Raw genomic sequence first — 14,588 nt, 5'->3', positions numbered from 1 at the left:
ACCCATGTTTTACAATTGAGTGCAACCAAAGATAATATTAAGCTAGGGTTTCAATGAGACCCTATTCAAACAACATTTTTCCGAGGGAAAATATCTCCATACTTTCTATTTTTAGATTTTATTTCACAATAGACCTGAAGTTTTAAAAGATATCTTGAGGCATAAAATTATAGATTTTATTTCTTCTAACCCCTTAGCTAATTTAAATATGTTTTTTTAGGCCAAACAAATCTAAAAAGATATATCTTTTCTAAAAGTCATCATCTCAAACTTCTAGAGAAAGAGAAAAGTTTAATGGAGGTGAGAGGTTACCAGGCGAAAAGAGAGATGTTCGAAAAAACACGAGGACAGAGAGTAAAAAATATGCAAGAAGCGAAAGGAGAGAGAGTGAGAGAGAGAAATTTAGAATATATCAATAAAAGGAGAGAAAAGATTGAGTTTAGAAAGAACTTTGTATTTTTCACATTTGTTTAGGTTAATTAAAAAATATTTGGAAAATTGCCAAAACCCCAAGATAGACTTTTTACTCACTTTACACACACCCAACTTTTACTAACAACTCTCCTACGAGATGATGTTTTCTGGCTAATATACCAAAAGTTACTTTTTTTTTACGATAATACCCTCTTTTCACAAAACAAATCATTTTCGTATCCCAATAAAAAGAAAATTACATTTGTACAATGGGTACTTCAAAACGACAGAATGCCCTTACAAAATGACGCATCACCATATCAAAACGCCCGACGGCCCTTCAAAATGCAAAACCGTAAACTTCAAGTGCCTGACCGCCTATCCAAAATGCCTCACCGCCGTCTCCAACAAAAATAAAAAGTATTTTCATCCAAAACAATGCTGGTGTAGGGGTATTAACTAGAAAACATCATTTTTTGGAGGAGTTGCAATGAAAAGTTAGGTGGGGTGTAGAGTAGGTAAAAAGTCCATCTTGGGGGGTTAGCAATTTTCTTAAGATATTTATTAAAATTTTGGATTCATCAAGAAATGAAACCTAAAATTAAGAAATATGGAGAAATTTTCCCTTTATCTAAAATGAAATTTAATGTTACCAAAAATAAAAAACCTAGAGTTTCAATCCAAAACCAAGTTGCCTTCACGCCGGAGCCAACAACTCCTTAAATTTGCATTGGAAAAGATCCCATGCCTTGGCCACCATTCACAGGTGCAACTTTTGGAATGAAACACTGGTTATCAGCAAAACGCAGAAAACAGCAGGTTTCTGTCAATTGCCAGAAAAAACAATAGAAGAAAGCAGTTTTGCCACTCTCAATGAGAAGCAAGGATACAAAGAAAGCTGTTTTGTAAATTTTCATGGTAATGAAGTTTTAAATCCACATGTATAGTAAGATAACAAAATTCTCAAGCTAAGAATGGTTTCAACAAACTCATTCTAGTTGATAAGTTCCTGGCAAAATCTCCACAAATTCAACAAAGATTCATTACATTTTATTTTTTATTTTTTTTTGATACTGACAAAGATTCATTACAAATTGGAATGAGAAATTTCCAAAAAGGGTAGGTTCCTGTGGTGGTTCGCATACTATAATACACTTGGTGTATGATACACTTATCACTAATAAGGAAAAAGTTTAATTTATAATCTAGAAAAATCACAGAAAATTTCATCAAGTTCAGCAATATGGCCCAAAGGTCCCGAGCAGAGTTACACAGCTCAACTCCTCCACATGATCCTGAAGAAATTAACAATAACATTTTCAAAACCAAGACTTGCCCAGTTCCCATGGTTTTGGTTCCAGATCAGCCTGCGGAGTCGGAGTAACCCTGGCACTCGCCAAATTTTCTAGCATTGTTTAAACATACACAGACACCAAGTCTTGTCAGATTTTCTACCACTGATTAAACATATGGAGGCTCAACATGTGATGCCATAACTAAAAAAGAAGAATCCTTCATTGAATTCCTAAAAATCCCCTAATCCAATTCATTGATCAAGAGAGAGAAAATTCATCATCCTCACAGTCTTTTTCCAACTATTTAGATTCGGTAAAAGGGATGAAATTCCGATCACTAATTCTCGGCAATAGCACGGATAGCAAAGTTATCGTCCATTTTTTTTATTCTTTAATTGTGAACCTTACACATCGCAAGTGAGACATAGAATGAGGTGTGACAAAAGATTAAAGGAAAAATAAATAAAAATCATGGCAAAGATGGCATTCAAGTTACACAAATTATCATGTGTTTAGGTATTTTCCATAATCAAATAAAGGGATATAAAAACAATCATATATACCCCTCCAACTTTTCATCCATTTCATCAAAAGCGGCGTTAGTTGCAAACACACAAAAACACCATAAACCAAAACATAATTATATGCAAAGCAAATTTTTAAAAAAACTAAAAAACCAAAAAAACATTTAAAATAACCAAAAAAAAAAAAAAAAGAAGGTAAATTTATACATACTCGTGCAAACTCACACGTGCCGTTCACTGGCACGTGTCATCAAGGGAAGAAGAAGCCCTGCTGATCATGGTCCCCCCACTGCCCCTGCCCCCAACAAAACCCCTGCTCAACACCGTTTCCCACGTCCAGCTCTCCGTTACCTTGCCAGTCAAACGCCGTCATCCTAGACGTCAAATCCCCATTACCCCCTCCTATCTCTGGCTGCCCCTGTAAACGAAACCCTAACTCCGTCATTCCGAAGCCCATGCCAGGGTTAGCAGAGCTTGGTCCCCCGGTTATCAAGCTCGTAAAGCTCCCGGATTCCGGCAAAAACCCCCCGAAATTCATCATTTCGGCCGAAGTGTCCAATATTTCGGTTGGGGCGGCTGCCGGAAAGTTGAAGTACTGCTCCGCTCCAGCTTGACCGGCAGTTTGAGCTGAGCCGATGGTTGGCTCGGTTCCCGTGATGGACGAGCTCTCGCTGGATGAAGATAAAGCAGCAGAGGCAGCGGTCGGCGGAGGAGCAGGTTGGCGGCTCGGCTTGGCAGCTTGGGACGATGAGGACGAGCGCTTGTTCTTACGGCAACCGCCGCCGACTGGGACGTTACGGAGGACGCCGCCCTTGGTCCAGTAGCGGCGGCACGACTTGCAGAAGTGGCGTGGCTGGCAGAGGTTATAATTGTTGTAGTAGCAAAACTTCGTATTGGTGGAGTCGCAACGGGGGCATTTTAGCGATTGGGTAGGGTGTGGGCGGAGCCGCCGGTTGTGAGTCAGGAGTCGGCTGCAGGACGCAGCAGCTGATGCCCGAAGCTGGGCCGGCACCAATGGGTCGGTTCCCGGGTCTTGCATTATTACTGATTTCTAAATCTGCTGAGTTTCAGCTTAGGTGAAAATGCTGGTAACTAGAAGTTCAGCGATTGCCAGAAAATGGTAGCTTAATCTTGACTGGTAGCAAGGATGGGGAAATTGTTGCTTAATATGAAATCCTACAACTTATTATAACAATGGCAGGAGAATCAGAGCTTCTCAGCCGTCCCAAAAACGGAAGCTAAGTTGCAATGTGGACTCGACAATGGCAGCTTAATGAAATTACGTGGGCAAATAGCAGCTCAGGGAGAACAAGTGGCTGCAAAATTCAGGCAAAATCTTTTTGATTCCTTACAATTCCGGCAAAGTCCTTTTGATTCTGTCAAAATTCCAGCCTGTTCCGCGTTATCAGTTTTCTTTCTTTGGGGTCAGTGGAATTCAGATCAAGCCACTCCGGCTTTATTGTTTCCGAAAATCCAAACTCGATTTTGCTTCTGTAGAACTCCTCTTCTCTGTTAATTTGGCTTGGCTCTTGCAGTGCTTTTCTTGTGTCCACGAATGGACTCAAACTGGGAAACTTCAGGGATATGGCCTAGAAAATGGCGACTGATTTTTCAGGCGAGAAATCCAGATATTTCAAACAATTTCAAGACAGTTCAGAGCTGGAGACTTGACAGTGGTCTAACAGAATTCAAATCCTGCAATGTTGCCGCAGTAGTGGCCAGAATATCAGAGTGCTTGCCGAAAAGTTCAAATTCCTGGCCAGAAATTCAAATTTTTTCCAGTGATATAACCTCCAAAAAAGTTTGAAATCAGTGATCTGGCAATGAAAAGTTGAAGTACAATCTCACAAAAATAACTATCAAGGTGTGAAACCTAACTAGAATCAGTGATCTGAGCAGTCAAGGCATAAATTTGATAGTAAGCCTTTGATTTTATTCCGTACCCAAATGATTGTGTAGAAATCTCAAAAGGCCACAAGAGAAAGCACGATCACGCTATGAACCAGTCGATGGACCAGAAGGGCCGGAAAACACAAACTTGGTCCACTCACTTGGCGAGAAGATCTGTTTTTTTTCCGGAATCTTACCATGAGAGATGGAACAGGCTGAATTTAGCCGGGATCCATTGATGATGAAGCACGAAAACCTGAATTGCGCTGGAATCTAACGATAATATTGCATAATGCCTATACATAGCAGTTCATATCAACTGCTATTCCTAAAACACAGTGATCCAACCCGTAAAATGACAGTATGAGTGAAAATCTCAGAGTGTAAGTTAGAATACTAATAAGGCGATTTTCTTGAATGAAGACTGCAGAATGCACCTTATCAAGAATTTCCCGGCCAAAATCTAAGGGACTTTAGTTTTTTGCCGTTTTACCAAAACAATTTTGGCAATCAAGCTCCAAGAAATTCACCATTGCAGGCACATCTATCAAGCATTAACATCACAAAAGCATTGGAATTTTACCTAACATTTTGTAGCAAGAGTCTTCCAAATTTCACTTAGCATGAAATTTCCCCAAGATCGCTTCTGAAACTGATCTCTGCAAGTCGTTTGAGCCGAGATTTTTTAGGACAGGGGGCTCTGTCCTCGAATTGCATCTAAGTCTTTCTTCTGGCAATTTTTTTGGTAGGAAAAGCCCAGAATATGCAGTTTCCGGCATTCAATAGATTTTTCAGGCCGAATTCCGGCGATATCTGGGATTTTCGGGCGGGACACGGTCACTCTCCCTCACATTGTCTCAATCCACGACAAATGTTCAGAAAAAAACACACAGAGAAGCCAGTCCTCGCAGACCACGAACTTAACTACTCTCTGGTTCTGGTTCTGGTCCAGGTCCTGGTCCTGGTCCTTCATATATCGCTCTCTCTCTCTTCCAAACCCTTTTCTGATTAATTTAATACTCAAACACAACTCTCTCACTATCTCTCTCTCTCTCTTGATATTTTCCTTTATGTGTTAAATATCTTCTCAAACTCGTGACTCCCTGAAAGAACTCTTGGTCTTAGACTTGAGTTTTTTTCTAGTCCCTCCCTCTCTCCATAATTGCCTTCTCATCCTGATGGTCATTTGCTCCCTCTTTCTCTCTCTAAAAACGTATTCTTCTCTCTCTAAACGTCTCTTCACGTGTTCACTTCCGAAACCCACCTCTCTTACTTGAATTTCATCTTAAAATAACTCAAAACAAGAGCAACATTCCCTCTTATAAAATTTAGTTTTTCTCTCTCTACAAATTCTCTCACTTCAAATAGTCTCTCCGCCACAAAGAAAACAAGGAACTTCTCTCTCTACTTTCTCTCTCTAGATTGTAATGTTTGTGCATCGTCTCATCTTCTCGGTACCCGATGCCACCACCTAAACACGCCCAGCCGTACGGCAGTGCAGGCAGGCCGTCCGTCGATGCAGACACCTGTGCCGTTATGAACCGTTGGATCTCTTCAGCATATCCCCTTGTCGGCCACGAGCTACCAAGCTCTGGCATTCGTGTGGCTCTCGATTGCCCACGTTGCGCTCATCGATTGGCCAGCAGTGATAAATCACGGATGGCCAATCATTCGAGCAAGTGTGGAGTACGGATTTCACCCGTGTGATTTGCACGTGCGGTAATGACTGGACCCTCACCGACTCATCGGAATTTTTCAAAAATTTAGCGATGAAATGGCTAAAATACCCTAAGGCCACATGTGCCCCGTCTCAAAGATGCATTTCTACATGGCCTATACTTTTTATTGGGATTGTATATAATTAGACGGGATACAAGAAGCTATCAAATTTTATTTAATATAAAATCTGATAACTTAAAGTTCGATAATTTTTTTTTTTGAACTTTTAAGTTTAGTCCATAAAATAAAATATAGCACTTCAATTTCACATCCAATAGTCAAGATTAATTGTAATTATCTTGCACTAAAAGAAAATAATCTCCTTATATAATTTCTCTTTATAAAAACAAAGAAAGGCGTTACTTCGAATCTTTATCCAAAAAGTATTTTGGGCATCAAAAATCTTTACAATGGGGCTAAAACTAATTTTCAACATTGATTGTAAGACTTAAGTCCAACGTACAAATCTTGCAGTTCTATTAGCACTTATTTGTAATGCAAAATAGACTGTTGAGATAATGTGTTACAATATGTACTACTTTTAAGGTTTGAAATTTTATTTTTTAAACCATAGTGGTCAAGGTAGAGATTATCAATTTAAAGGTTTTTCAAGTAAAAACTGCAATTTTTTGGTGAGTTTTGAGGCGAAATTTTACTTATCTTAATAGGGCAGCAACCCTATCAAATCAAAATATTTTCCTAGCTAAAAAAGTGCATTGTCTAGAAAATGTACAGCCTCCAATTTTTCCATCCACCGTTGGATGGAAGGTTATTGAACTATTCCATCAAAGGATAATTAAAGTTTTTGTTCCCACTGTTAAGATTTAAGAACCCTCTTAGACAAGGATACAAGAATTCCTAAAAGTTGGATTCCACCATGAACGTGTATTTATCCAGTTAGAAACTAAATAACCGAGAATACGAGCCATAATACGAGTTATATATATAAAATATGCGCGTCATAAGAACACAAAGATTTACGTGGTTACTCCAAAATGGCTATATCGATAGGCATGGCAAGTACAAATTCTTTATACCTATAAAAATTACATCACAAATTTTGGAACAAATAGTTACTTCTTTAATAATTGTCCAAGCCCTTTAGGACATAGAGTTATTTCTTTAATAATTAACCAAACCCTTTGCAACACATAGTTACTTCTTTAATAATTGACCAAACTCAATCGAGCGAATCTTTTTAGAAACGCTCTTCCAATCGGCACCACCCACCGATCGCCTATCTCTATTCCACAGTTAAACAACTACATAAGAAGATATCCATCTCTATTCCACAGTTGAACCACTGTCCAAGATGAAACCCTTATAGCAACCAATACTATCTCTTATTAAAAGAAAAAACCACCCAAAATCTCTATAGGAAACACTCCTCTATAATAAATCAACCTTTTAGTTTACAGGAAGTACCATCACAATGTTTCTCTCCATAGAAAGCTTTCTTCTTTCTAATAGGAGACATTGTCTCTCATGCACAGGAGGCCCCTACCTATCTCTCTAGAGGAAGAGGCCCCTACCTATCTCTCTAGAGGAAGCAACATTTTTCGTATGTTGTCCCCGATAGGGTACACCTATTCTTTCCTCTCTCATCTCATATATAAGAGATCCGCACTAAATATGAAACTTGCCATAAATGTCACACATCTAAAAAAATGAGGAGATTTACCTAAGAGTCCTAATCTTTTTTAATTTCTGTTTTATTTAATAAATTTATCAATATCAATCATAATCCCACATAATATGAGATTTTTTTTTTTTTTTGGTGATTTTAGATATCACCATATCCAACAATCTCCACCTCCTTAATATCAAAAGCACCTACTCACCATGCCAACATCCATTGGATAGCTTTGTAATTGGTTGATTTTTTTACCAATAAATTCATTCATCATTCTTATTGGAAAGATTGTGTTTGCAATCATATTTCTCCACTTCAAATAAATCACTTGCATGCTGTGTCATGTGTTTTTCTTCAACCGTACGTACAAATACTAGCCTTGCACTGAACCATAGCTTTGATACCACATGTTATGACTTAAGAACCTTCTTAAACACAGAAACAAGATTTCGTAGAACTTGGATTCTACCTAAAACGTGTACTTATCCAACTAAAAACAAAACAGTTGAGAATACGAGTCACAATACGATATATATATATATAACATAAAATACGCACGCCACAAGAACATAAGGATTTATGTGGTTCATTCCAAAACGGCTACATCCACAAGCGTAGTGAGTAGAAATCCCTTGTACCAATAAAAATTACATCACAAATTTTGAAAAATATAATTACTTTTTTAATAATCGACCAAACCCCATTGAGCAAACTCTTTTTGAATCGCTCTCCCAAATGACACTAGCAATCTCTCATCTCTATTCTAAAGCTAAACCACTATATTCATCTCTATTTTAAACCTAAACCACCATGCAGGAAGATAGCCATTTCTATTCTATACTTAAATCACTGTGAAGAAGAGATCTTGAGAGCGACCAAGACCTACTTTTAGATTTTAGATTTTGTAATTGAGATTAAACATAAATTTTCAAGTTTTCATAAAGTTTGACCAAAATTGCATCTTCCCATTAATTTTAGAGTGACTTTTTTCTATGTTCAAGTCCGTGAACCTCAAATTCCGAAGAATCTTAAGCATGAGATTTTGGGCATTTTAGTCAGTTTACTTTGAAAAACTTGGGTCGTGTCCAAAGTAGGTCAATTAAGACGGCTCCAAGTGGGTACACTATTGTCAGTGTTAATGCGTAGCCTCTTCCCCTGAAATCTAAAAATGACGAAGATAACATCAAAGGCGGCAAAAACACGACATTTGCGGTGCTCCAAGTAGGTTAGGTTCCATGATCGTGTAATGAACGCTTAAGCCGAGGGTTTGCAAAATTCAACCGGACGGTTAACTAGAAATGGTCCCGAAGCGGTTTAATTGGTCTAATTATTAAGTCGGGCCGATTCAGTCATTCTAGTCGGACAAATCCCTAGTGGTTAAAAAAGTATTAAAAATAAAAAAGATAAAAAAAAATCTACTACAATATTAAAAATGTATAATATAATGAATGATTAAAACAAAATATATTTAAATAAAATTGAAAATTAATGGAAAATATATTTTAGCAAATCGATTTTCGAATTAAAGTGAGTATTAATGATGAAAACAATTTTTAATCTTTACCATAATGTTATGAATATTAAAAAATATATTACAAATCAAATTTCTTATTTTTAAGAATTTATATGTAGTTTTTAAATTACTCATTTTTTCAAATACTGGTCGATTACTAAAACTGAAACCGGCTACTGGCCGGTTACGATCTAACTGGACAGTTAGCGGTCAGATCGCTTGGGATTTCTAACAATGGTTGAGCCTCACCTAACGGTCTAAGTTTTCATTCCCACTAACGCATTCGAAAACCACTAATTATTTTTAAAACTAGATCGGGACTCGTATTCCCCCACTAATCTACCCAAAAAAAAAACTTGGGTGTTTTAGAGCGAGACCAGCCAGATGCATGCACAAGGAGAGAAGCCCGAAACAATTTTAGAGAGAGATATGGAGACATATCAAGGTTTAAAAATACTGCTTTTGAAAAACTAATCGCACCAGGCCATCTACGATAGTGATCTGGCAAAGAAAAATTAATATTTTTAAAAAAAATTTAAAAAATAAAATGAAACCGAATACCTGACATATAAACCGATTCTATTAGAGAACGGGTCAGAACCAACTGATTTCTAGAAAACTGGCAAGTGTTGGGTGATTTCTAAAAGAACGTGGCCAGTTCTTGATATTTAAATAGAACTAGCCCAAACAATTCACATTCCACTCCAAGCCGATTCCAGTCCGGCCGGGTCGCCGACTCTTTTAAGACCGGCCTGGAATACAATTCACGTTAGTAGAGATCAGCGTTTTAAAAAACGCCGAGTCGAACCGGACTCGCCCGGTTCGACTCGGAATTTACGAAAAGGGACCGGATCGGTTGAAAAATCGGAAATCGTCCGGTTCTAGAGAGAACCGGACGATTCTGCACAGTGACTCGCCGATTCACTGTACGGAATCGGCGAGTCCGAACAGTGAATCGGGAAGTCCGTACGGTTTTTTTTTTTTTTTTTTTGTAATACTTGATCGATTTTTTTGTAATCCATGATCGAATTGTTTTTGTTTTTTTGTAATCCATGATCGAATTTTTTGGTTTTTCGTAACCCATAATAGAATTTTTTGTAATCCATGATCGAAATGTTTGTTTTCTTTTCTTGTAATCCATGATCGCTTTTTTTGTTTTTTTTTTTTTTTTTGTAACCCATGATAGAATTTTTTGTAATCCATGATCGAATGTTTTGTAATACATGATCGAAATGTTTGTTTTTGTTTTGTAATCCATGATCGAAATGTTTGTTTTTTTTTTTGTAATCCATGATTGAATTTTTTGTTTTTTGCTTTTTTTGTAACCCATGATAAAGTTTTTTATAATCCATGATTGAATTTTTTGTCATCCATGATCGAACTGTTTTTTTCTTTTTTTGTAATCCATGATTGAATTTTTTGTTTTTTTTTGTTTGTTTTTTTATGTAATCCATGATCGAATTTTATGTAATCCATGATCGAATTTTATGTAATCCATGATCGAATTTTATGTAATCCATGATCGAATTTTATGTAATCCATGATTGAATTTTTTGAAAATTTGTGATTTTTTTTTTTTAATCCATGATCGAATTTTTTTTTGTAATCCATGATAGAATTTTTTGAAAATTTGTGATTTTTTTTTTAATCCATGATCGATTTTTTTGAAAATTCGTTTTTTTTTTTTTTTAATCCATATTATTCAAAGAGAAAATGAGAGAGATGATGATTCTGAGGCCACCCTATCCCAGCCATATTATTCACATATCGAGTCCCAACAGCAACAGTGTAGGGATGAGCACGAAATACTGTAAATTAAATGCTGAATGGCGGTTCATGCAGGGAAAGAACATATCAATATTCGCATATTCATTCAAAAACATGAAAATTCTTAATGGAGTACCTTCATTTTTTATTGAATTCCTAAAAAATAATATTAATAATGAATTTTAATAATTTTTTCGAATTTTTTTTAAGCTTTATTCTGACCGATTCTCGATCCGAATCGTCGATTCGCCGATCCGGATCGATTTTTTGGAAGCCCGATCCGGGTCACCGATCCGTTTTTTAAACCATTGGTAGAGATGGAAAGCGTTTTCTTGTGTCTTATTGAGAGAGGGGAAACGTGAGTATTTGAGGGCGGCGCAAAACGATGAGTTTTGTCCTTTTGACAAACTAGCGTAGGCAATTTTGTTACGTAAGTGAACGGACGAGACCCGGCCCGCACATATAAGATGCTTAACTACGTGAGGGTGCCATAAACGTCACACTTCGTTACTCATCTTGTGGGAGAGAGAGGGCACTTTAGAGAGAGAGAAAGGGATTCTTAGATGATGATGGTTGTCATTTAAGGGTGGGCACGTGGGAAAGGGTCCAATATTAGTTTCATGTTCTTGTCCTACACTCTCATCCTAGCCTCCTACCAATGTCCCCCACCCGCTCTCTGATAAGCCTTGTATCCAAATTCAAAAATATCGCTACCATCCCAATTTCGGCTCTATCCCCATACGCCAATGGCTCAGGATGAATCTAAGTCATTTTGTGATCGATCTGATGCTTATGGTTATCTGATAGTGTTTGAATTTTAATTTTTTTATACAAATCCAAATTACTTGAAATTTTAGGCATGTGTTTTTCTCATCAAAACGTATCTAATAAAAATTTATTAAAAAAATTCACAAAATAATTGACCAAAACATCCCCCGAAATTTTTGGAGGTATTTTGTTTAATTTATTTCATGTAAATTTTTTTAAAATATTTTTCGTAGATTCACATATTTTTTAAGAACACATGCCTAAAATTTTAAATGATTTGGATTTGTATAAAATAAAATAAAATTGAAATATTATTGGACATTCGTGATCATTAGATCGGTCCAGGTTCAATTTAAGCGTAGCAATACGTACCTGGGCATACAACATCTTTTCCCTATATATATATATATATATATATATATATATATAATTTTATTTTATGTTTTTCTGACAAGTTAATGGTGTGAATGGAGGATAGGACTTTATGTGGAGGATTCTTGACTAGGGCTATATTTAGAATCGAATGTAGACAATGGTCTGATCTATAAATGGACATCTAATAAAAATAGGGCAAGCTTTTTATGCTTCTCCTACAGTGTAGAAGTTCTATCCTCTCCCTTATCCAACTATCCATTCTGAATGAAGGGCTAAGATTTTCCCAATCACAATATCATGTCTCTACACTATTTTATTTTTATTTTTATTTTCTATAAACTATTTTGACACCAAATTTTGGACGTCCCTTTCTCTATTAAACTCGCACTAGTGAAAAATATAAAAAAAATATTTTCAATAAAATAAAATGACCAAAATACTTTTGAAAAGTGTCAAGGGGTATTCTGGTCATTATATTTTATAAAAAAATTAATATTTTTTAAAGGTGCACCCCAATGAGAAGATGACACGTACCAAATTTCATATTCATATAATTTGTATATAAAAAAAAACTAAAAATAAAATACTTTGAGATGTCAGATCTAAGATCAAACGGTGAGTGGGGGTCTCTTGATCAAAATTGGATAGCTCGATGGTAGGGGGAGGATAGAACTTCTATGTTGTAAAGGAAGCATAAAAACTTTTTCCATAAAAATAACAGAAATCACTTATGCCCTAGCCTCATACCAATCCTTGACTTGGGATAACTTTTAACCCACTTGGTTTGTAGCTACACAACTTCAATCCTCATGATTCAGGGTTTCGTGACTCTGCGGACAATGACTCGAGATCCTAGGTCACAGAGATTCGGCGAGTACGTGTTTTCATTCACTTAGACTGCGATTGAGAGAACCATTGGAAAATCTTAGTGTCAAGACCTTAAAAAGGCTATAACTCCAAGCACCGATGCCCGAACCCCTTTCCTTCTCTCTCTCTCAAACAGTATTTTGAAACTTGGAATCTCATTTTGGATGGGCCTCTAGTTAATTGGTCTGAGTTTGTGATTTTGATTCGGATCGGATGAGAGTTCTGGTAAAAATTGCTAAAATGTTAAACAATATATCAAAAGTTAAATTATGTGTGATTTGCCCTATGATATGGACAGTCGATTTCTCTGATAGAATCATCTGGTTCTATGACAAAACCTAACGATTCCATGCTAAGAACCGCGACATCCTTACTGCCCAGATATTTGCCATTTTTCAAAACATTGCTACGAAAGATGTGATGGTCACCGTTCCAAATTATCAATCCCTCTCTCAAACCAATCCACATGTTGTTCGAAAATGTTGCGCACTCTTTCTCTCTCTAAAAAGAAAAATTCCCTTTTGAGTGTGAACCCTAAACCTCCTACTTCCTCATCCAAGAGATGGCAAAATCTCTCCCTCTCAGATGAAAAGTCTCTCTCTATTTTCTATGGAAAATATCATCTCTCTCTCTCTCTCTCTCTCTCTAGAACATGTGTAATTGTCTTTCCAATAGACCTCTACCATGCCTCTCCTTATCTAAGAGATTGGGGAAGATACGGGTGTGATGGCCACATTGCCCCCCATGGGTGGGTGTCTATGTCAGGGTGCCCCCACCACCCACACTAGCTTGCATTCCATTTCCATGGGTGAGCAACGCTACGCTACGCTACGCTATATGCCCCAGTCGGTTGGCCTCATGACACCCGTGGGTCCCACCCACTAACCACTGGGGTGGGCCCCACACCACTCCCTATGCATGGCCTAGTGGATTCCCTCTGTTTCCTCATGGATGAGAAATTTGGAGAGGGGCATTTTTTGTCTTTTTTTTTTTCCATGAACGAGCATTTTCATCTCTGGCTTTCGGGAGGGGTATTTTTGCTATTCTCTCTCTTCGGATTTGCGGGCCCTCCGGCGGATTATTTCAAAAAGGTGGGGATTAATTTTGACTAATCTCATCTTCACATGATTAACATGTGAAGTATCCAATTTTGAGTGAGATTAGATTGATAGAGAGAGAATGTTGGGCCATTTTTTATCTTTTGTTTTTCCACTGTTTCTTTTATTTTTAAGTGTTTGGGGGCAACGGTATGGGGACCACGCATTCTAGAATTGTTTGATGGTCTTTGGTGTTGCTCAGACTCGTAGCTTGTGCTTTCTAGGGTGGCCACATACCTTGGTCAACAACACCCCTTATTTAAAGTCACTTTTAAACAACATTATAACACCATATATTAGTTCAAATGTTGTTCCTCCTAGATTGTTTTTACAAAATCAATCTCTCTCTCTCTCGTATAAACTAGTTTTTAAATGTGTATCTAGGAAGTTCGTTTCTCAAATTGCTTTATAAACTAGTTTTTAAATGTGTATCTAGGAAGTTCGTTTCTCAAATTGCTTTCAAGTAGTAGTGCCGTGTGCAAATCTCTAATAGTTTAGTTTCAAGAGACCTTTTGACTCTATCCTAATAAATTGTTTATAAATCCTCTCTCTTTCTCTCTCTAAGTAGTTTTAAGTATCGGGCAAGCTTTCTCTATAATATAAAAGTTCTATCTTTCTCCTTATCCAACCGTCCATTTTGAATGGAGGGTTAAGATTGTTCCAATCACAATGTCACATCTCTAGACTATTTTATTTTAAATTTTTTTCTATAAACTATTTTGACAC

General features: G+C 37.0%; 1 non-coding gene across 4 annotated transcripts; it reads right to left on the bottom strand.

Moving 5' to 3' along the window:
* Positions 1 to 1,442: 1,442 nt before the first annotated feature.
* LOC18433928 (uncharacterized) lies at positions 1,443 to 5,415 on the bottom strand. 4 transcript variants are annotated; one of them, XR_016042150.1, is made up of 3 exons: positions 4,707 to 5,415; positions 2,445 to 3,988; positions 1,443 to 1,819 (listed from the first exon to the last, which is right to left on the bottom strand). It is a non-coding gene; the product is annotated as an uncharacterized LOC18433928 (transcript). The 4 variants fall into 4 exon arrangements; XR_016042152.1 differs by having other exon boundaries at positions 2,445 to 3,928; XR_016042149.1 differs by lacking the exon at positions 1,443 to 1,819 and having other exon boundaries at positions 2,270 to 3,988.
* Between the last annotated feature and the right edge of the window lie 9,173 nt (positions 5,416 to 14,588).

Source organism: Amborella trichopoda, chromosome 10 (genome assembly GCF_054954075.1).
Source record: "Amborella trichopoda isolate Santa Cruz 75 chromosome 10, AtrichopodaSantaCruz75HAP2 v2.0, whole genome shotgun sequence".
Classification (NCBI taxonomy): Eukaryota; Viridiplantae; Streptophyta; class Magnoliopsida; order Amborellales; family Amborellaceae; genus Amborella; species Amborella trichopoda.
The sequence above is the reverse complement of the archived record's forward strand: the minus strand, read 5'-3'. Positions and strand labels throughout refer to the sequence as shown.